Source organism: Hemitrygon akajei, chromosome 32 (assembly GCF_048418815.1).
Source record: "Hemitrygon akajei chromosome 32, sHemAka1.3, whole genome shotgun sequence".
Lineage (NCBI taxonomy): Eukaryota > Metazoa > Chordata > Chondrichthyes > Myliobatiformes > Dasyatidae > Hemitrygon > Hemitrygon akajei.
In genome coordinates this window covers 32,444,222-32,466,765 of record NC_133155.1, presented here as the reverse complement: position 1 = coordinate 32,466,765, position 22,544 = coordinate 32,444,222, and the positions used below count along the sequence as shown (strand labels likewise).

General features: G+C 39.7%; 1 protein-coding gene across 4 annotated transcripts in view; it reads right to left on the bottom strand.

Annotated features, from left to right (window-relative positions):
- LOC140719619 (protein tyrosine phosphatase type IVA 2-like) overlaps positions 1-21,806 on the bottom strand; it is a 108,836-nt gene extending 87,030 nt beyond the window's left edge. The window contains exon 1 of one of the 4 annotated variants that reach the window (XM_073034333.1): positions 21,663-21,806. The gene's annotated coding sequence lies outside the window, so the exon portion shown is untranslated. Of the gene's footprint in view, positions 1-21,179; positions 21,198-21,564; positions 21,583-21,662 lie in introns of those variants that run through there. The other 3 variants (XM_073034335.1, XM_073034336.1, XM_073034337.1) reach the window with 3 other exon arrangements.
- Between the last annotated feature and the right edge of the window lie 738 nt (positions 21,807-22,544).

The window sequence follows — 22,544 nt, the reverse complement described above, 5'->3', positions numbered from 1 at the left end:
CACTTAAGGAAGGTGAAGCGTCTCCCACAACCTCCTTCCCAGGTGTGGTGATCGCCACAGAACCACTGTTTGGCTTGTCATTCAGGAAATCACTCGCATATGGCCTCTCCTACACTACTGTACCCATAACAACATCCTCACGTGGCATCCATGTTTTTACTATGTTTGCCAAGACTTGGCGCAACTGAGTATCCAGCAGTATAACTGGGCAGGCAGGCTGGGCTCATCAGCCTTGGCTGGCAGCCAGCCTAGGAGAAGGACAACTCTGATTTGAAACCTAGGTAGTTGGGATTCATTAGCCTTACCAGGTAGTAAGTCTTGAAAAAAGAAAAACTGACAACCAACCTACAGCCTTGCAGTCGTCGCAGTTCACTGTGCCATTGTTGAATATTCCCTGGCTTAAAGAGCAGAATCGGTCCACACGTGCCGACCCTCACTATAAACCTACACAGTGCAGGCAGGAAGTAAAGTCCTACAGCAATGGAGTTCCCTCCTGATCTTTGCAGTGAAGAACCAATGGAAAAGAGTACAAACAACATTTCCAGCTGTGACCCTTCATCAGGACAGTCTTGCTGAAGAGTCTTAGCCCGAAACGTCAACTGTCTACTCTGCCATAGATGCTGCTTGGCCTGCTGAGTTCCTCCAGCATTTTGTGTTGCTCGGATTTCCAGCGTCTGCAGATTTTCTCTTGTTTGTGACTAGGATTAAGTGCTGGCATGGACATGGGAAAATGTGTAAAGATCAAGGAGACGAAGAAGATCAAGAGATTTTATTTTCCTCTCAACATGTTAAGAACAGTTCCATGGCTCTTAGTTCAAAACAGGTTTCCAAATGGTTGGACACAAGATATAGCACATGCTGTTGGTGAGTCATTTCCCATTATGTTAAGCAGGCTACTGAAGCAGACCATGATATAATCTCATAACAGCATCATATCCATTCTTTCAAGGTCACAATGCTTGCACAAATACATTTTCTAACAGGAAACTTCACACAGTACATTTAATGTGAACAATAAAACATTTAGGGAGCTGCAACTGGACAATTCCATGAGGTTGTTGATTTCGGAACTAACTAATCTTTGTAATTATGCCATTTGTCCTTCAATTTGACTTTTAACTGCAGAAGTTTTAAGAAACCAATAAGCAGCTGTCAAATGACTCTGTGGTAGAGTTTCCAGCTCTCAGCTATTTAGAGTATTTGGAAAGAGACCAGTTTAAATCCCCGAACGTGGTGACCTATTGCTTCGGCTGACTTGGCCAAAATTCATGCTGCAGAGTTGGATTCCCCATATTAGGGATGCCCAAACCAGTTACATCTGTCACCCTTATCTCCTTAGGTCCACCACTGCTGGAATACCCCGTATAACAGCAGCTGTAACTGGAATCAGGTCTTGAAGTGAAATTGTTCACCATCATTATCAAGATTCAATCACAGAGACAATGAACTCAAAAGGAAAATAGAAGACAAACAAGACACCTCACGCCCGGGTTATAAATTTCTGATTTATATACAAGTCATATATACACAACCCATAAAGAGAAGAGCATTTAAGATACTGGCAGGATGGATTTGTTTACTACCATGAGACTGCAGGTACCTTTTGGCATGCAAGAACTTGGTTCATGGCAATATAAATGCACCTTGTAGACAGATCTGGTTGCTTCAGAAAAACAACCGTTCGACTACAGGTTGCCCTTGGTTGACAGATATTTTAATTTAAATATTTTACCTGGCTGCTGCATCTCTGGCATGCAAACTGTCAAGATTTTGAAGAATTCTCAGGAATCAACCCCGAGGACCTGTACGCTACAACTTTTAAAATCCATTCCCAAGATGTGAATGTCACCAGCCCAGTAACTTCATTATCCAGTTAGATATCATATACAGTTGATTCTGATTAATTGCGTCATCTGTTAATTGGGCCCACCATTTATTTGGTACAACTCTTAAAGAACAAAAACTAAAAATCAGGAAAATGGCCAGGATTCCCTTTATCTATTTGGGACTCTATGCCACTTAATTCCGGCAGGAGACTGTTGCTGAAGAGCTTCTAACTAGCCTCAGTTGCATGGACTTGTGTGGCCATGAGACACTACACAGTGGGTAGAGTGATCAGTTTTTAAATAGCATCAGTTCTGTGCGTGTTCAAAAAGCAGTGAATTTTGTCACTTATAGTTGGCGACAAATAAGCAGCAAGATAATTCTGAATTATATTACTCAGTTTCAAGCATTCAGGCTTTGAGATGCCAGAAACGGCTGGGAGTGAAAATGAAACCATTTCACTACTTCAACAAGTTAGGAATTACAAAGGTATCAACAACTATCTCAAATGTTATGATGAAAATGATGATTTGGAGGATGCAACTGCCTAAAACATTGTATGAAGGCAGTCCATTATCTGCATTGTTAGTCTTCATTTACAGGAAATCAAAAGAACACGGCAGATGAATTCCTCGATAACCATTAGGAACTAATACAGTTCTATAGTACTATGTAGATACTGGTAGCATTCTAATTTGTTCTGTACAGTATTTCATTTAAACACATAAATTGTTATTTGGTTAAAAGGTAGTTTGTAAAATACCTTTTAAATATTTCCATAAAACCAGCTAATTGGAGCAACTGCTTAATTGTCCAAAAAATGTATAGGTCCCGATGTCCCAATTAACCAGAGTCCAGCGTATCTCGGAGTCCTGCTGAAAATGGCCTTCACAACTCATTATCATAATGATTTGGCAGAAGGGATGGTGGTTTCAAGTTGCCAGTCAAATTTGACAATAACAATTATTTTTTAAAAAGCTACCTTCAAAATATTCCAGTAAAATGTTATACATATATTTTCAACTCCAAAAGGACTCATTTGCATACATGAATTAGCTGTTCCATTAAAAAAAATCACTATTACGATTATTGAAACATACAATATTCTTATGGGATTTAACAAGGTAGATGTGGAGTTGATTATTCGCATGACAGCAGTGGCTAGAAACAGGGAACACAGCCTCAAAATAAGGAGACACTCATTCAGGAAAGGTTTGAAAAGAATATTTTTCACCAATGGGTTGATGAATCTTTGGAATTCTCTACTGTCAAGGGTTGTGGAGGGTCAGAATATTAACATATTTAAGAGTGTTCTAGATACCAACAGAATGAAAGGATATGAGTTGTTGGGATCTTACATAAGGGGCAAGTCGTCCCACTTCTGTCTCTATTTCTTATGTCCTCGGATACATTAAATACTCATAACTGCCCCCTTTCTTTCTTGTTCCAAGTGTCTACTTTTGACTTGTAGCAAATTAAAGTATATCTCGTATACAGGATGCTACTTGCAGGTTTGCATTAGAGCAATGCAAGTACAAACAATACATGGCCATACATCTATATGAACTTAACACAAATGTGACGGTGTTTTTGCATTTAACGCAAGTGAATCAAAGCAAATGCCCAAGCACTGAACTGCATGTTAAACACAGTTGAATAATACACTTAAAAAATGGAACATTTTCCTGTCTTCCCCCCAAGGTTGATCTGGATCAGCAGAGGGTGGTGGGATACAGCATAATTTCAAGAGATAGCTCTTCCACAAAATTAAATCCGTACCAATACCAACCTAGATTTGAAGATTATTTTAAGGCCCAGACCGTAGATTACTCAGACATTAAGAATTTTAGGAGCAGGTGTAAATTCAAGAACAGCATGACATGGCAGTTATTCCCAACTTTATCACAGAGTCAGAGATGACACCAGCAATCAAAGGTGATGTTTTCCAGACAATTCACTAAACTACTGGATACTCTAGTAGATATATTACTTCTTCTGGACTGCAATCACTGCAGCCTACAATTTTGCTTTTAAGAATGTTCCTTTAATTGACCAAATGATCTGTTGCTTTTGCAATCTCCTGGAGGATTCTGCAAACTTCGACTCAAGAATGCAGGTACCGCTGGGTGGCTATCACTGGGGGTGGACATTGGTGGCAGAAGACAAACCCATGGTTGGCCACATTACTTGGCACTGACTAAAGCATTGTGCAAGATTAAAATCAGAGTAAGAGAGTGGAAAACAAATAGGCGCTCAGCGCTCTTGGCATGCATTTGACCAGTCTCCTCCTCTTCCTGCTACTACCGCCCGGCAGGAGCTGCAGGAGTCCTGGGTCGCACACCACCGGGTTTGAGCAGTAGTTTCCCTGCAGCCACTGGGCTCCTGGACCCGCTTCACTCACTCAGTGCTGAACAGGCTCCACAGCTGTGGACTCACTCTCAGGGACCCAGTTCATGTTCCATGTGTTGTTCGTTTACTTTTTACTATTTGCATAATTTGATCAAGGCAGAGGATAAACTGGCTTTCAGCTCACTACTCCGTGCTGTTTACTTACTTCAACCCTGAAATGACTCCGCAGCTGTGGCCTGCAACCATCGGCACTCTCCTCAGCATTGAACTGGCTCCATGGCCACCAGGCTCCTGAATCAGCTTCACTGCCTCAATGGCTATGGCCTCACTTTGAGGATTCTACAGTTAATGTTCTGTGTGCTATTTATATGCTTTTTTATTGTTTGTACAATTTGTTCTCCATCCCCCCCCCCACCCCCCAATCTTGCACATTGGATTGTGTGTGTTTGTGTTTCACAATGGGTTACATGGTGTTTTGTTTTGTGGCTGCCTGCCTGCAAGAAGACTTTGATAATAAATGCACTTTTGAGTCAAGATACAAGTCAGATTGAGTAAGCAATCAAAATGTATAACATCAAACAGTAATCATGACCATTTTACAGCTAAGATTGTGTTAAAACTGGAAGTGTAACACTCTTAAGTAAATGTCTATACAAAATGCTGGAGAAAAGTAAAAACTTTAGAGATTTAGATTGGAATAATTTAATTATAAAAGGCAGAGAATGAAAAGTTAACACCCCTATAGACCTTTTACAGCTGAAAAAGCAGAGAAAAGGCGGCACTGAAGACAATCAAGGATTTTTGTTAATAATTTGGTCCCTGCTAGCAGCTGTGAAGTGGAAAAGAACAAAATGGAAGGAATTAGGAATGAATTTAGCAACAGAGGATGAATTTATAGAGACTTTACATCAGAGTATAGCATAGGAATAGGCCCTTTGGCCCATGTCTCTAAGCTTGATAGCAATTTAAACTAATCCTCTCTGCCCGCACATGGTTTATATCCCTCTATCCCCTGCCTATTCATATGCCTGTCTAAAACGTTTTCTAAACATTGCTATTATATCTCCTTCTACTACCTCCATCAGCATATTCTATACACCTACCAGCATAAAAACTTTGTAAATCTCCTTAATCTTCCTCCCCCTCTTGCTGTAAATCTCTGCACTCTTAGAAACATAGAAAACCTACAGCGCGATACAGGCCCTTTGGCCCACAAAGCTATGCCAAACATGTCCTTATCATAGGAGTTACCCAGGGTTACCCATAGCCCTCTATTTTTCTAAGCTCCATGTGCCTATTCAGGAGTCTCTTAAAAGACCCTATCGTATCTGCCCCCACCACCATTGCCAGCAGCCCATTCCATCCACTCACCACTCTCTGTAAAAAACTTACCCCTGACATCTCCTCAGAACCTACTTTCAAGCACCTTAAAACTGTGACCTCTTGTGCTAGCCATTTCAGCCCTGGGGAAAAAGCCACTGACTATCCACATGTTCAATCATCATTTTGTACACCTCTATCAGGTCACCTCTCATTCTCTGTCGCTCCAAGGAGAAAAGACGAGTTCACTCAACCTATTCTCATAAGGCATGCTCCCCAATCCAGACAACATCCTTGTAAATCTCCTCTGCACCCTTTCTATGGTTTCCACATCTTTCCTGTGGTGAGATGACCAGAACTGAGCACAGTACTCCAAGTGGGTTCTGATCAGGGTCCTATATAGCTGCAACATTACTTTGTATTTGACATTTCCACCCTGAGAGGAAGAGGCAGACTTATCTACCCTATCTAGGCCCCTCAAATTGGATGTACTTCTGTCAGGTCACTCCTTAGTCTCTTCTTCTTCGGCTGTCCATCTATTTTCGATGATGACTGAGGCCTGGGCAAGGCTGTATGGAAGACCTGCAGTTGCCCATGCTGCATGTCTCCACACCAGCGATGTTGTCCAAGGGAAGGGCATTAGGACCCATACAGCTTGGCACCGGTGTTGTCACAGAGCAATGTGTGGTTAAGTGCCTTGCTCAAGGACACAACATGCTGCTTCAGCAAAGGCTGAACTAGCGACCTTCAGATCACTAGACTGACACCTTAACCACTTGGCCACGGACCACACTTAGTCTCTAATGCTCCAGAGTAAACAATCCAGCTCATCCAATCTCTCCTTATAATACAGTCAGCCCTCCTTATCTGCCAGTTCCGCATACGCGAATTCAACTAACCGTGAATCAGGAAAACCCAGAAATGCTCTTCCAGCACTTGTTGTTCGAGCATGTACAGACTTTATTCTTGTCATTATTCCCTAAACAATGCAGTATAACAACTAGCTTACATAGCATTTACATTGTATTAGGTATTATAAGTAATCTAGAGATAATTTAAAGTATACGGGAGGATGTGCATAGGGTACCATAGATCGGGATTGAAAAAAGATCGGAAGTTCTCTTACTATGCAAGTCGGAACAGGTACATCCGGTATTATTTAGCGTCAGTTAGTCAAACGTTTGTCTTAGTATATAGTATGTATTTTACTTTTCTATGCATATAAAACACTTAAAAACATACGTTTCAGCGCCAGGCTCAGGAAGTTCCCGAGTTCAATCCAGTGACAGACCACTTCCGAGCGTGCTCTCCTAACGTGCCTGGTTGATGTGGAGGATCAAAAACCCAAAATCCAATAATTAAACCACTGCATTGTTTAGTAATAACTGCAGCTTTCACTGGGACAGGGCCTTTCTCACTTAATCCTTTAAAATTGTTCCGATCGTTGACAGACTGTAGCCTAATGCTTTTCCAATGACCAATGGTGTTTCACCTCTTTCCGATCGCTTTATTATTTCCACTTTATTTTCAATCGTGATTATTTTTGTGAACAGTAACACTGCGGATTCAGAGCTGAACCGCCGGGTCCTAATGTCCACCGCATGAGACAGGTTAAATAAGGTCTGGGGTTCCACTGGGTCCTAAGGTCCACCGTATTGAGACAGGCTGAATAAGGGACTTGAGCATCCACAAATTTTGGTATCCACGAGGGGTCCCGGAACCAATCCCTCGCGGATACAGAGGGCCGACTGTACACTCCAAGTACCTGAGGGTGCATCTGGATGACAGACTTGAATAGAGCTCTAACACAGAGGGTCAGAGTCACCTCTACTTCCCAAGGAGACCAAGGTTCTTTGGAGTATGCAGGCCTCTCCTTCACATGTTCTACCAGTCTGTTGTCGTCAGTACAATCTTCTATGCAGTAGTCTGCTGGAGCAATGCCATCAAACAAAGGTGATGCCAACAGGCTGAAAACTGATTAGAAAGGCTGGCCCTGTTATAGGACTCAAACTGGATACACTGGAGGCTGTGGTAAAACAAAGGACCCTACGGAAAATCCTGGCAATTCTGGAAATGTTTCTCACCCCCTGCATGCTAACTTGGCTGAACAGAGGAGTATTTTTAATAATAGACTAAGACAACTGCACTGCTCCAAAGGACGCTAATAGGAGGTCATTCTTACCCTCAGTCATTAGGCTCTATAACGAGTCAAGCTACAGCCAGAGAATTGACAACCCCTCCTGTTAGACTGTTGTAACTTAATTTTTTATTCTTTCTTAGTTCTCGTCTAATATTTGTATATTTTTATATCTGTGCACTTTTACTGCTACTGGCACGCTGTAATTTCCTTTGGGATCAATAAAGTATCTTATCTACTCTAGTCGACATGACAAGCTGGTACAACGACTTTTAGAGTTTCTACAAAGCCTCAACATCCTTCCTGTTATGCAGCAACAGCAACAAGGCTCACAATAAAACAAATAAGGTCTAACCACAGTTTTTGTACAGCTATAACATGACTGACCAACTTTTACACTTAGTGCCCTGACTAAAAGGCAAATTTGCTGCACACCTTCTTTATCACCCTATCTAACTGTGTCACTACTTACGGGAAACTATGGACATACATCAATGCTCCTTGGGTCCTGCCACCTGAATGCACCAGTGCTTGGTATGGCAATTGCTCTGCTCATGACCACAAGAAAGTGCAGAGTTGTACTGAGCTATGTCCATGTCACCAAAACCAGCCCCCTCTCTATGGACTCTATCTTACTGCTTAGTATAGAAGCCAGCATAATTGAAGGGGTGCTCTTTTCTAAACCCCTCCTCTGTTCTCCCCACCCCCATCAATTGGGCAAACAATACAAAAGCCTGAAAGCACACACCACCATTCTCAAAGACAGCTTCTACACAGCTATTGAATATTTCCCTAGTAAAATTAAGATGGACTCATGACTTCACAATCTACTTCACTACGACCTTGAACCTTACTGTCTACCTGCACTGCACTCTTTGTACTGTAACACTCTATACTGTTACTGTTTTACCTTGTTCTACCTTAATGCACCATCGTAATGAATTGATTTTCATGGATAGTATCTAAGTTATTCACTCTATCTTGGTACATGTGACAATGATAAACTAATTTATCATTTATTGACAAACAAGAGAAAATCTGCAGATGCTGGAAATCCAAGCAACATGCAAAAAATGCTGGGGGAGCTCAGCAGGCCAGGAGGCATTTATGGAAAAGAGTAGAGTTGACATTTCCGGCAGGACTGATAAAGGGTCTCAGCCCAAAACGTCGACTGTACTCTTTTCCATAGATACTGCCTGGCCTGAGTTCCCCCAACATTTTGTGTGTGATACCATTTATTGTACACTTTCCTCTTACATTTGATCTAAAGTACAACATCTCACACTGTCCATTCAGGATATGCTTTTTCAGTAATATTACGAGGTTGTACAAGAGCCTGAAGAGACAGACTCAATGTTTTAGGAACAGCTTCGTCCCCTCATCATCAGATTTTTGAATGTTCCATGAACTGTACCTCACTACTATCTCTTTGCACTATATATCTTATTGTAACTTATAGTAATTTATAAGTTGCAATGTACTGCAGCTGCAAAATAACAAATTCACAACAATTTTAGAGGGACAGGTGTCAAATATAGAAAAATGTGACTAACACAGGTAGACACCTTGGTTGGCATGGAAGAACTAGGCCGAACAGCCTGTTTCCTTGCTGTATGACTATGACTTAACCCACACAAAACTAAGCAGGCTTGACTAAATCCATAGTTTTCCAGATGCAAATTTTTACCCCGAAGCACCTTTACCAGTAATTTCCCTACCACTGATGCAAGTCTCAGCAGGTTAAACATTTCCTGGTTTATCCTGTCTTTCTTAAATAAAAGGATTGCCTATTCACCACACTTTCATATTGAATGAGGTAAGTAGGCTTGGTCACCAGAAAGCAAGTGATTTCCGGGTCATGATCAGTACATCTTCTGCAACATTCTGCACTAGAACCAACAATATATTGATCTAGTTATGAGCTAGATTTACTTGATTGTCTAATGGTACACTGATATTTAATTGTCTTAATGCATTGTTTCGAAAGGAGCTATTACAATTCTAGATTTATGCAAGGCTGACATCAACCTGATAAGTTAAAGCTGGATAATTAGAAGTATTTAAAGTGGAACTAGATGAAGATTTAATAGATTAAAGAACAAAAGGGCATGGGGAAACAGCACAGAAGATAAGTTGAGGCCAGCAATGATCAGCCATAATAATATTAAATGGTGGGACAGGCCCGAAGGCTTATTCATGCTTCTATTTTCTTGCGTTCTGATGTAAAGACTTCATTAATGAATTTGGCAAATGAAGATAGATATTTTTAAAAGTTGAAGTGATGCAAAACTGACAATGGCAAAAAATAATTTGTAAACATAAACACAGTAGCAGCACTAATTATCAGCCTCATGAATATAACGGCAGGAAAACTATAAAGCAAGTGGCATTAAAGACATTATGTCTTCACTGCAGAAGTCAATTAATGCACATAAATTAGTACAAAACAAAGTATCCAATGACCTTAAGGAATTAATTTATTCAATATTGTAATATTAACTGTTGTAAAACTAGACACATTCCCAAACCTGATGGGATGCCCAGTGGTGTTCTAAAATAGGCAGTTATGGAAATAGCAAATGACTCCAAACTCACTAGGTTCTAGAACAGTCACAAACAGATTGGACGTTCAAGTTTAATTATCATTCATCCACACATGAATACAGTCAAACAAAACAGCATTCCTCTAGGGCCAAGGTGCGAAATATAAACAGCATACTCAAACACAAGAAAATCTGCAGATGCTAGAAATCCATGCAACAACACAAAGTGCTGGAGGAACTCAACAGGCCCGGCAGCATCTATGGAAAACAGTAAAGTGTGGACATTTTGGGCTGAGATCCTTCATCAAGATAGCAAGCAAACATGCAGTCTTAAAATATATATACCCCATGCCCGACTGACACAGCTTACAAATTGATGGCACAGTTCCTGGCAGTCTGCAGATGAATGGACACACTCTAACTTAGCATTCCACTGATCGAACAGTGGAGGGCAGCCAGCCCCCAACCAAGCAAGGACGCCACACTACACCACCTCCGACGTCTCCTCTCCTGAACTGGAGTTTCAGGCAAGCCCACAATTTGAGGCCTAGTCCTCATTACAACTGAGGCCACACAGCTCTCCACCATCTATAGAGAAATGGGCCTGTGGCATCTTACATTATCAATGTCCAAAATCTTTCATTACAAAAAAACATCCAAGACTATCATCTGCAGTTACAGCGCATACTGCCTTCTTGCACTAACTCCAACATTCTCCTGTAGTAAGCAGTAACACAGTCTGCACCAAGTCCAGCTCCTCCACCAACAAGCATCTCACTAATAGCTTAGACCAGCAGCATCTTAAGCCAAACACTGACTTGAGACTGCAAAAAGGCATACAACAAAAAAAACAAAAACACCTTTGGTTTGCCACAGAGAGGTTGCTGCATCTCACTGCACCACCATCTTACCGGAAAGTACAATTGGAAGGAAGCAAATGCAACTTCATTGTTAAAGAAGTGTGAGAATTTTTAAAAAAATCATTGCTTTATTAGCTTGCCTGGAATTCAACATTACCAAGGCTAAACATGATAATGGGCAAAGTCAACATGGTTTTATGAAATGAAAACGTTTAAAAACTTGAGTATACATGACAGAGTGCCTAACAGGAGGATAAAGTGGCCTGGGTTACTGTGAACATAATGTATATAGATTTCCAAAGGGCATTTGATAAGAAACTACATGAAAATAATAAAATTTCAAAGAAAAAGACATTAATCAGGACTTAAAAAGTTGGAAGATTGTTGCACTAATGGGTTCCACAAAATTCTGGTCTAGAGGGACCATGGTGCACTAGTTCACATGCTGAAGAAAGGTTTATCCAGGTGTAGCAGGCAAATTAGGCAGGAAATGCTATACTGTTGAGGCACTGGAACACACAGGTCATATAGAGCTTTGGTGAAACTTAACAGTATTACAGTTTTACTTCTATGCATGGCTTGAAATAGTATTGATAGCAGGGAGCTTGGGACTTGGTCTCCCCTCACACTGGACTGAAGGAAGCACAAATGAGACATATGGCCCAATGTGGCCCTTGAAATAAGACTCACTGGCCGGGTGACTGCCTTAGTTATGACTGACCGACAGCCCTGGTGAGACCAAGACACTGACAGACACTGTGCCTAATTTTTAAAAAATACAGCACTGTAACAGACCCTTTCGGCCCAACAAGTCCATGCCACCGATGTACACTCATTATTCTACAAATCCTTATGTCTTTAGAATGTGGGAGGAAACCTGAGCACCCGGAGGACACCCACATGGTTACAGGGAGAACATATAAACAGCGTTGGGTATTGAACCCAAGTCACTGGCACTGCAAAGCAATGCACTAACTGTTTTGCTACCACACTGTCCACTCACTGCCACCCTGGTTCCTGCATTCCTTTTAATCTTGTTTTAAAGTGCAATTTATTTATTGGAATAAAACTACTAAAAATTGGAAAATATGCCGAAAGGAGGAGAAGGAAGTAAAGCTCCCTACGATAATTGTTGCGAGACTGTTTGCAAAACACAGTTGGAACATTCTCTGTTGGAATGAAACCCTTTCAAGATTATAATTGGATAATTATTCCCAAGCACACGATGTGTGCAGCAAGCAGCACGAACATCATGCGCTGTGAGCAATTACACAAGGATCGCAAATCTCGATTTTTAGTGCCAAGTTCTTACAGGAAGCAAGAACTCCCGCCAAAATTAAAGGGAGTGGGTAAATTGCTAACCGTGAAGTAGTTGTCTATAACATTGGAAAGTGCATTTCAATCTCCTTGCTAAATTCCTCTGAAGTTAGGTGAATAGATTTAATGTTTACATCAAAACATGGAAATTTCCCAAATTAGAAGCATAACACACAGACTAAATATCCATTGCAAGATTTGAAACATTTACCAAATCTTGGTCATTTGAATTCAAGGTAAAGATAACTGATTTTCTCTAACCAGATATTTCTGTGTATGCATCTCTGCAATTCTTCTTCGTCCTCCAAGATCCTCTGAAAGTTGTTTTGATCGAAGCATGGTGCACATAAACAGATCTTTCTTGAGAAGAGCAGGCTGTCAGCAACCTGACCGTGTGTCTTTTCTATCAGCCAGGGCACCTCTACAACCAACACTTCCAGTCCCATCTCATTGACTAGAACACCTGACCGCAAATAGATTTTGTCAAAGGCAACCAGAGGTTCACATACTTTTTCCAACTAGCACATGTAATATTGGATCATTTTTCTCAATAAATAAATTAATGTTTTGTTATTTATTTAGTTGAGATCTCTATCCAGTTTTAGGGCTTATGTGATTAGATCTTCACATTTTGGATTATATTAATGCAGAAAGAAAATTCTACAGGGTTCACCAACATTCTAGCACCACTGTACATACTTCGACAATAAATTTACTTTGAACTTTGAAAGAACCATTATAAAATCCAAAAGTTTAAAAATCACTTCATTTAATTTTTTTTGTTCATGGTAACAGATAATATGAACAGAACCTAATAAAGGTACTTTTCAAATTGTAAGGACACGGTAAAGGGGGAGCATTTGGACAAATATATAAAGGGAAGAGTTTGTTATTGAGCACAATGTTTCCACTTTATCATGCATCTTCCCCAAGTTCCATCAATGGACCAATCAAAATTCTAACAGTTTCTTTTTATGTATTTTTCACTCAAAGATTGAAAAATATCCAATGAGGGAAAAATTAACATTAAAACTGACCCCAAATCATTTCCCTAAATTCCATTGAGCAGCCAAATATTCATCAAACATTTTGATTTCAGACACACTCAAACAATAATCCACCCACAGGCTTTATCCAGTTTTGGCAAAAATTACACATTTATGTAATGAAATGTGTACTAAACTGTTAGATAATGTCATTTATGCACTACCCTACTAGACAAGTCCAGGATAACATTAAATCATACCAGAAGGTCCCAGGCTCAATTCCCAAAGTAAATTTCCCTCAAATATACATGTATCTTTCATGGGGATTTCCCAATTTGTTCTATAAAGAGTTGCATGTCATTAGTGAGGCCAACATTCAGGAGTAGGCATCACTTAACTTAAATCAGCATTAACTTAAAAATCCAAAAGTTCAAAGTAAATATTATCAAAGTACATAAATGTCTCCATACACAATCCCGAGAATCATTTTCTTGTGGGTATTTACAGCAAATACTAAGAAACACAATAGAATTCATGAAAAACTGCAAACTATGTGCAAAACAAATTCTACAAATACAAAAAAGAAATAATAATGTAATAATTTTGAGAACATAAAGTGTAGAGTCTTTGAAAGTGAGTCCATAAGTTGTAGAATCAGTTCATTGTTGGGGGTGAGCGAAGTTATCCACTCTGGACTGAGCTGCTTGCCAGGTTATCTGAGAAAGCAGTTCACCGATAGTCAGCAGTCTGGCATCACATATTAGGCAGACCAATTAAGAGTAGTAAAATGGTGCAGCAGTTGGTGCTGCTGGTTACAGTTACAGTGACCTAGGGCTCAGTTTAAACTCATCCCCAAACAAACAGTTCAGCAACCACAATATTTTCCTTTAAATTTGCTCAATAAATTTTTTTCTGGACAGAATCCTTAAAAATTTCAGCTTCACCAGAACTTCCAGGGACATCTCCCTTCCCCAAAAAATTAGCTCTAAATATTCACATTATTAATCAAATAATAAATTTCAAAAGATATAGAACTAGCCATTAATGATACACCACCTTATGTCCTGTTTGCATATTTAGAGTTACTGACTCAACAGGCAAAAAAAAGCCATGGAATAAGGGAGTTTGAAATAGATTTAATGAGGTCAGATCTTATAGCATTAATGACTGTTTTGAATGGAGTAAAAATTGAAAGCAGTCAGGCTTGTTCAACTTGGGTCTTATTTTTGGAAAGAAAGTTTCATGAGCACACCATACCACTGATATTTTAAACTTCTGAAATTTGAGTACATGTCATTTAATCAAATACTTATAGGGACCACTGCTACACCTTGGATCATAGGCCTGGATTTTATGACATGATTTCTGATTATTCCGTTGTGCGTGATCAAGTTGCAGATTTAGAAATTATTACAATGGTTTTCTGAAAAGCTACCTAACAAATCCCCTACTTTCAAATGTACTTTCATTTGTGGTCAATGGACAAATGGAATTGCATTTCACCAAACAGTCTGCTTAACCTAAAATTTTCAGTTTACTCTGCCTATCTTTTCACTACGTACATGACAATTTCAGATCCAGTGCATGGCTGATAAAAATACTGCAGGTCTCACCAATAAACCAGTGAACAGGGCTTGCAGTATTTTCCATTACCAACATCCAACAATATCTTGCAATTACAAGGAAAGCATCCAAGACAATCATTTGCATCATTCTCTGCTTCCGTACACTGCACAGAATCCATTTGGTACACAACAGCTCATCAAAGTATTGCACTACTGGTAGCAAAAGAAAAGCCTTGTAAGACATTGTGGTTTATTAAGCTGATCTATTCTGATGCAGTGGTGATATTTTCTGAACTTCCATATTAGCAAAGATAGAAACATGAGATAGGCAAGCAAAGGCAGCTAGGGTGGAAGTGAAACTTTCAGAAATGCATTTAAGCATAAAAGAGTTCACATATTCTTTAAACTTTTTGATGGAATCTAATTAATGATGAAGAGTATAAACATCTGTATTAATTGTACTTCATAATGAGCCTGTACAGGTCAAGCTGTAAATGAAGACAACTTGCAGCTCCACAAACTTGCAGAGATACTTGTTTTACAGCCCTACAACTTTTCCTGAGTATGCAGCTGCAATACGTTCGCAGTGGACTCTGGGTCAAATACAAGGCTTATTAATAAGAATATTTAAAAGGCCACATTCCGAGAAGTGAGTCATTTACTTATGTGCAAAGCTTTCACTAAGGGCATGCAAGTTCAGTGTACACTTAACGAAAATCATTGGAAGTCTTGCATTAGTTTTTTTTTTCCTCAAGCTGGGATATTAAGAAAGGAAGAGAACATAAATTCAGACCTCAAGAACACAAGATAGGAGCACAGGCCTTCAAGACTGTCCTGCCACTCAGTATCTTTACCAAAGCAGCTCTCTATAGGCCACAGATCCCACATCTTTCCAGCACCCAATGCCACCTTCTAGTAAAGAATCCCAGAAATTCATCACCCTCAAATCAAAATCCAAAAAGTACATACTGTATGAAAGATTTCCTAATCATATCCTATTTACCTAATTTCTACTAAGGTAAGGACATGTTCGGGACAGTTTTGTGGGCTGAAGGGCCTGTATTGTACTGTAGGTTTTCTATGCTTCTATATTTTAATAATCTTAAATTATATTTTTCATATCATACAAGTATTTTCACATAATATGCTAAAAAAGTGATGGCGTTATTCCACTGAAAGGCTAATCCAATCCATCAGAAATGGATCATTTCCCCCCCCAACCCTCAAAGAAATAAAGGCATAGCACATGGTACTTCTCCATCTAAACTAATTAAATCATCCAACAGTTGCACATTCTAAAAATAAAAATCATTATTTTGCTAATATCTGTTTTCCATTGACTGATAATTATCAAAAACTGTAGAAGTTCTTACTCCTATTAATCATGCGTAAAGTTTGAAATAGCTTAAATACGTAAAAGCAAATAATGTATAAATCTACAAAATAGTATACACTTTTCTCAAAAATGGAACTGCTGTAACATGGTAAAGATACAAATATTCCCCTCCCTGCAAATATATTCACACAGATTTATAAAAAAAACGCTTCCAAAATTAAACCAGAGCCTTCCCATGTGTAACTGTAACACTGTACTAACTGTAACTGCAAATAACAAATTTAAAATTGGCCCACAGCTTTTGTTACACGCCAATCACTGGTTCCTAAAAGCAATACATTAATCCTCAATAACTTCAGCACAATAGGACAGGCTGCAAAGTATCTTTGGTTTCAAAACAGTGCCTTTGAGAACTCAGCATTCAAAGTTAAAATACCAACAGAAAGCCTATTAAAATGCCATTATTAACAAGCAGCTTTCTGATTTATATGTTTACTGTGTTTTTGTTAGTGCCAGTTGTAACACAGGTGATCCTTTTAATTGAGCAACTTATTCTGGTTCATACTGGCCACATCAATGCTTCATAATCAGACAGGAAACATCGTCCTGTGAAAAACTTCCAAATTTTTATTTGAATTTCTATTTCCCCCTGTTGGACTGAATGTTGAATAAATAATAATTCTACACCACAATCCAACATCCCACTACTCTGGCATAAATTCTTAATGTCAGAATCACCATGCCACGTTGAATATCAGCAGTGATCCACTGGAGATTACTGCCAACACAGAAGCTGATAGCATGTGATCTGATCAAAATCAGTCGGTTAGCTTCTACTTTTATTGCAGCATTGTCAAGAACTAAATCATGTTTGCTATTCACTTCCTTTATAACACGAAAACAACTTTCTATCCCCATTAGGAAATGGGTCATTATAAGCCCCCAGATGTACTTTGCATCTTTGCCAAAAAAAATTACAATGGCACATATATAGAGTTTTACAGATACAGTCTCCTTAATCTGTTAAGATTCACATGTTCTAGAGATTAATTTGTCTTCAACAATGAACCGCATTGAAAAATACACAATTTTTGAATATTCACCATTTAAATTGATGAACAAGGACTTTCATCATTTTTAGCCACAAATCTTACTCAGCATAAAAGTCTACCAAAGCATTAAAAATCGTTTCATTCACAAGGTCTTGATTCCCTTTCAAAGTACAACCATTTTTCAGGAATTGATTGGTTAATCGAAAACCTTGGCTCACAATTTAGTGAAATAAAACACCAAGGATTGCAATAAAATCAAAAACTTTTTTTAAACAAGCTTTCAAAATCTGTATTTCATACATTATATTGTTAGTTGTTTTCTAATTGAAAGGGCACAGCCAAATGAAGGAGATCTGATCACAGCTTCTCATCAATCCCACTATAAATGCAGTTTATCAGTAATCTCACAATCTAGTACAAGAAACAGGCATCTTATGAGTAGGTCTCCCAATCAAAGATCACTTTGCTCCAGGTTAGCCTCCTGAGGTACCCCAAAAGAAATAATCATCCCAGGCCCAATGCATTAAAGTTTCCTTTTGAGAAAGACATACAGCCACACCCAAAACATGACTACATTGAGCCACTTACAATGTTCTTAAAAAAAGTCAATAGCACCCTGCTTCATCCCCATGACCAGAGGGCACAATACAACTTGAACCTCACGTGTATTGTAAAATGGCTGAATCCAACACAGAATTGTGACGCATATTCCACATTTTGCATGAGTTTTTATGTCATTTCCAGATGTCAAACATAAGAAACAACTCTATGAAATGACTAGCATGAAAAATGCTTGAATTCAGACGATGCTGAAATACCATACATATCTTGAATTAGACATGATTTTTTCACATAATCCATTTCTGTACCATAAAATTATTCTGACAACACATTCATCTTTCCCTCTGAGGAAATCATATCCTATATAAAGAAAATATTTTCACCATAAAGATGAAACAGTAAAAATTTAAAATGTTGAACCGTGCCACTTCAATTTCATCCCTCAAATTCAGAAAAAAAAAGGTAATTTGTAAAAGGTAATAAAAGGTAAAAAGAAATGTGTTTATTGGTGACTGACCAAGGCACTGGGTTAATAAACCTAGCTAGTAACAGCGCATATAAATTTCCCCATTTATTGCTGCAATGTTTATCAGATGAACTACATTTCTGAATTATTTTCTTCTCAAAAAAGGATATATGATCATCATTAGATGGGGCAGCAACACAACTTTTTAAGAACACCTATGTCATGCTCTCTTCTTGCTGATACCATCAGGCAGGTGGTATAGGAGGCTCAGGACTCACACCACCAGATTCAGAAAGTTATTACCCCTCATCCACCAGGCTCTTGAACAAGAGGGGATAACTTCACTCACCCCAGTGAACTGTTCACACAATTTATGGACTCACTTTCATGGACTCCATTTTTTTTCCCTTTTTGTATTTGCACAGTTTGTCATCTTTTGCACACAAGTTATCTGTCCCGTTGATGCTGTTTTTCATTGATTCTATTATGATTATTGGATTAATTGAGCATGCCCGCAAAACAAAATGAATTTCATGGTTCTATATGGTGGCATATATGTACTTTGGTAATAAACTTACTTGGAACTTTGAGTTGCTGACCATTCATGATAAGTGACAAAGGACCGTTGACCTGAAATATTAACCGTTTCGACGCCTGTTCTCTTTCCATAGATACTACCCTAAATTTTGTTTATATTACTTTTGTTGTCTGCATATTTACTAGGGAGTTCCTTGGATATGAAAGTTATACAAATACATAACTCTTACTTAAACCATTAGCTTCTGTTTTACAATCACCCAAAATAATTACATTTTGTTCTTATTCTCACTGGGCAGCATTTTTGATAGCTACTTAAAGAATCTGTTTCTGACTTTGAATTTGTTTTTACTTTTCAGCAATACTTGCTCCTCAGTCTGTCATCTTCATTTCTAAAGAAGTTCTGCCCTGACATCCAGTATATCAATTCCCAGGAAAGCCTATCTGGCATCTCATTCTAGTGAGCACGTCTCATTTAAAATACTGGACAAGTGCCACCAGGATAAAAGACTATAACCTGATTATCTGACAAGAACTAAGATTGCATTCCAGTAGTCAGAAACAATGGATTGCAGTTGCGAGTTCAGATCTACACCACAAAGTAGATTCAAAACCTGAACTGCAGTTTACAGAACACCCAAAAAAAATACAGAAAGTGTGAACTTATGACATTTGGTTTTCACAAGAGCTTTCTGCAATATAATAGGATGCATCTTTAAACGTATAGAATTTCAGTAACTAAACCATAGGAACAGCAAGTTTAAGCAACTTTCATGGGTAAAAATACTTTCATCTGCACAATGTCACAACAGTAGCTTCAGAGAAAAAAATCACCAATATCACTTTGAAATGTGTAGCTAAATATTTTAAAACTTAAAAATATCATACTATAAAAAAGTACTTGTTTCTTTATAAGAAAGATAACCTTTAACTCTTAACTACATACTAAACTTCTAAGGCTCTGAACTTTCTCTTAAATGCTCAATGTAAAAGTTCACCTAGATACAGTAAAAGAACTGTCAAATTATATACTGCTCACTCCCAAGATTTCTTAGAAATTATGGCTGTTCTATTCAAGGCTATCATTCAGTGAATACTCTTTCCTCTAGCATTGTGTTTATCTGGCTTTTGTGATGATGCAGGGACTCCAAATTACCATGCCCTGTCAGGATCACAGCATAGCTGCAACCCTTCTTCCTTCCACTATTCTTTAATCCAAAATCCTACTCTTCGCACTTTAGAAAAACAATTAGGTCATAACTGGAATACTGCATGGTTTTTAGATTACAGGTGTTCCCCCCATTTACAAAGATAGAGCATTCAAATGAAACCTTTCTTAAGCTGAAATGGTGTAAAGTGAAGAACCATTAACTTATATGGGAAAAATTTTCGTAAAAGCAAAACTCCTCTTTGTAATGCTAAACAGGTTACTAATGTAGGTCTTTTGTAAAAGTGAAGTGGCGTAAAGCGAACGTTTGTCAAGCGGGGGACACCTGTAAAGGAAATGTGTGATAATCCAAGAGGGAGTGAGGAAAGGACTGACTAGAGTGGCTCCATGGATGAGGGTTTTCAGCTACAAAGTTAGACTAGAAAAGGTGTGGTTGTTCTTGGAGCAAACAGAATTTGAAGAGGTGTAAAAGATCTTAATGGGTTTCAAATGGTGCAGAGAGGCCATTTTCATTATGGTTGGCTGCATGAGGAATAGTATTATGTATGAGGGACGCATGCAAGCAAAGACAAACTACAAAAGTTGGGGACAAAGGTGAAGGAGAACCCATTTTGTTTACAGAATGGAACTGTCCAGAAGAGTGGGGAAACCAAGAGCAATTAAATAAGGACTTTCAAGGTGAAATTAGACAAGCACTTGAGGGAAAACTTACACATTGACAAAAAATGCTGACTGATTGATCTTGAGTTGGTTGTATTGATAGATCAAATGTTTCTCCACTTCCACAGATGCACTTCTATTATTCCATAGATATACAATTTCAATGACGGTCGACAAGAAAGTCATAGAAATCATATATACTTCTGCCTTGCTTTGCCTCCAGACCCACCATGTTTCATTTCTTCCACAAAGCTACGTGCCCCCAATACGTAAGAATTGTTTAATCATCTAAGATCATGATAGTCGGCTTGTGTTGGCCGACTACACAGGCAGAAAAAGTTACGTGCTAGTTTTTTGGAAAGAGACCCAGAGTAGTTCGTACCGCCTAATCACATTATATTCTTCTAGCTTTCAGCCCCATACTTCTAATCAAGACAATGTGATGAACTTTGCTGTATCTAACTCCACCCCACTCCACAAAAGAATTCAAATACCTACAAAAATCAACCAGACAACAGCTCGCATCCCTTTCCTCTTCCATGGCCAAGCCGCAGCTTGTGCTAACTCCCTTAGTAACCCGGAAACAATCCAGGAGTCACTCCCCGGTCTACTTCGCATTTTACTCCCAATTCAGACCTACTCTGATGTGGCCGGTGCCTTGCCAGTCTCAGCTCGGCCCAGATGCCGCCTGGTGCCTCCCTAGGCCTGCCTGTTGTGTTGGCCGCGATCCGCTCTGCCTTTCCTCCCTCTCTGCCTTCCACTAAATCGGGGCCCAGGCAGCAGTCGAATACCCCAGCCACATCTCCGCGGCCAGCATGCCGAGAGTCACGCCGCCGCCGCCGGCCCCAGAACTCGCTTCAAAGGGTCTGGGTCAGCCACTGACCGGAGCGCGCACACGAGCCGACGTGCCCGAGGAGAAACGGCGGTTCCGCCTTCACTTCCATCCAGTTTAATCACCGCACGAAGGCTTAGCATACTTACAGCGACCAGCCCGTTCATTGAAAACTACTAAAAGCCGTGCGGTTCCGAGCAGCGATTCCGACACAGACCGCCTCGTACGCAGCGTCACACGGTTTCAGGGCGACTGGCGGGTCCAAATCTCCGAAAGTTCACGACTTCTCCAGAAGGTTGACGAACAACGCCGAGTCTTGCCGAGCGTGGCCGAATGACGCCGAACACCTTCGGCTGGGTGGGAGGAGCTATGCTTACGAAGTCGAGCGAGGGCGGCGTGCGGATTTGACTTGTCGATTGTGAGTGTCGCCAGGCGGCTCCGTGCACCCTTCAGCAGGGATTGAGTTGGATTACCAGTTCTCATTTCAATGTAATGCTGATTGGGAGAAAAAATGAGATTATAACGAGGGAAGATGTTTTAAGACTTCTCGTCCGCCCTTTCTCGTGCTCCACTCGAATGGCGCCGATGATTCTTGCCCGAGGGAAAAGCTAATTTTCCCGCCTGTCACGGCTCCGGCTGCTTTAGCCCATTGATCGTAGACATCATCTGTGGCCATTGGCTAGCAATGTGCTGCTGGTGATGTTTTAACTTCTTCAACCTTCTTTGCTGACTGAAATTCGTGGGTCAGAATCAGTATTGGCACAATACAGAACGCAAGATTCGTCCTTGACTGTTGGTAGAGACCCATTCCTTGTTCCCATTCCTACGTCTCTGCCCAAACTGGTTCGATGATAAGGCATTTCACACATGTTCCTTTAAAATGTTTACCAAGGTGACCACTTCTCATCTATTTCATCACCTCTGCTGCCTCCCATTTGCCTTCTGGACAGATCAAGGATAAAGTTCCCTTGGCCTGTTTTTCATCTCTTCAGCCTCTGCATTCAACAGATCAATCTTTACAATCCCTACCA